Source organism: Saccoglossus kowalevskii, chromosome 6 (assembly GCF_978046115.1).
Source record: "Saccoglossus kowalevskii chromosome 6, keSacKowa6.1, whole genome shotgun sequence".
Taxonomy (NCBI): Eukaryota; Metazoa; Hemichordata; class Enteropneusta; family Harrimaniidae; genus Saccoglossus; species Saccoglossus kowalevskii.
In genome coordinates this window covers 20,859,203-20,861,401 of record NC_140646.1, presented here as the reverse complement: position 1 = coordinate 20,861,401, position 2,199 = coordinate 20,859,203, and positions in this window count along the sequence as shown.

The following is a 2,199-nucleotide window of genomic DNA, read 5'->3' as shown; positions in this document are numbered from 1 at the left end:
TGAACAGTTATCTCCGTTGAGCGCTAATTTATGCCACTAGAGCATTTCTGGCATTTTGGAATCAGATCTATGTTATGTATGGATAGACTATGCTCATACATTGGACATTTGGGATTTGATGCACGTCACTTTGTTTTTCAATTCAAAATGGCTGCCTTGTGGCCAAAATAATGATACCTTAATATTCAACGTTTAACAGTATATTATCGAACAGTTGGTGAACATTAACTATGAATCAAAATTACACAGCTGTGACCCAAACATGACTATAATTTATTCATAACAAACAAGATAATTAAATATATATAATGTTATCACTATATCAGCTATTAGTTAACACTCTTCTATGCACTAATACAGTTTTGATCAGCTGCAAACTGTGTACAGCGCATTATATGATAACAGTATACAAATGCACACCCCAACAAAGGTGAACATACAGTTTTAGTGACCCGAAGAGCTCATTGTCAACCGAGGCGAAGTCGATGTTGACAACGGGCTCTGAGGGTATGTAATTAAGCCTGTAATTAAAAGCTGAATTGCAATTGTTGAGATATATGTGGAACAGAAAACAGGACATATATACACACACATACTTAGATTGCTATCCTCAGTGGCTCCCTCCCCCACACACACATACTTGTACTGCATCCCTTAGTGGTTGGCTCCTCATACATACGTTATTAGCAATAACCAACGTCGACTGTATAGAAAGTCGACTGAGATCATGTGAGATGGACATGTTACGGGTTGGTAATCGCTATCACCCACAATATCAATATATCTTAACATTATTTGAAATATTATCTACCCATAATCTGCCCCTCCTCAGTCGGTCAACTTTTTATGGAGTTGCGTTTTTCGCTCATATCTTGACAAGCACAAAAAATGAACGGGAACTAATACGATCAGTATACATGGTTGTTTATTAAGACTATATATAGAGGTTTTGAGAAGTCGTCCACAGATAGACAGACGGACGCAGTAGCCATATTCTCGGGGCTGAGGTACGTCACAAACGTTCTATGTTGCGACGACGACATGTATGCATTAAAGAAAATAATAAATTTTGTGTTTTTTATTGATTTATTTTTTTATTTTTTGCTTATCTGTCTGTTTGTTTATTTAAATAATTAATTATTCTGTGTAATTTTATTTTTCTGTAATTCTGGACAGCGAGAATCCAGATGAGAACAGCGCCATCATCGGTAATTGGAGTTTCTCGATTTGTTGTGGTCATTTTAGGTCGTTTCGTAATGTATCTAAGCCCAATCCAGTAGCGGTATTTTGGAGATTGTTTTATCTACACAGATCGTCAGGACCATGTGAGCTAAACGTCAAATATTCACAGCTACAAGTAGTATGATGAGTCGTACATTCGGTTTATTTTGAAATCGTAATTTTTGTGGATCAATTACAGTTCAAATTGTGCGAAAACCGGAATGAAAATGAAGTGCACATGACCCTAAAACACTGGCGTGGTCAATACAAGTTCACAGATGTTATCTTTTGTTATGGTAATATTTGTGTTTAGGCTGTTCTATTTGAAATGTATACGTTTAGCTTTCAATACAAGAAGTTTCTATTTAATTTGAACTGTACTGTGTTGTGTGTGTCCTATTCGCATTCAATGCAACTACAAACTCTTGGTCAAAGTAAACAAGTTTTATCGAATTGTAGCCACAACCATTGATTAGAGTAAAAACGTTTTATTAAATTTAGCAATAACCATTGATGCAAGTGAACAAGTTTTATTGCATTGTCAATATAACATGTAAACAAGCAAATAACATGAACCAGATGATTTGAACTCGAGATATCGGCAATCAACCCGCTACCACAAGCAGTTTTTCTTTCTTTTATTAAAAGACGATGCCCACTGGCTCGCCTTATTAGCGGGAAATAATCATACAATTATAAAGTTTACATTTCTCTGTCTAAAATATGCACTCATTACGAGTTGCGATATAAAATGTAATTAACAGCTTATAAATATCTTTTGACTTTAAAATAGTGACTCATAATTATCACTAGTTACATTTACAAGACGAAGTTAACGTTCTTTCAATAAATATACAGTATTGCGGTAATTGCAAATATTAAAATCCATTGCAATTTTACTTGTGAGAACAATAATAATATGTGTTGTTTTTCATTTTTATATAACCTGCGGCGATGTATTAAAATAAAACGTGCTAC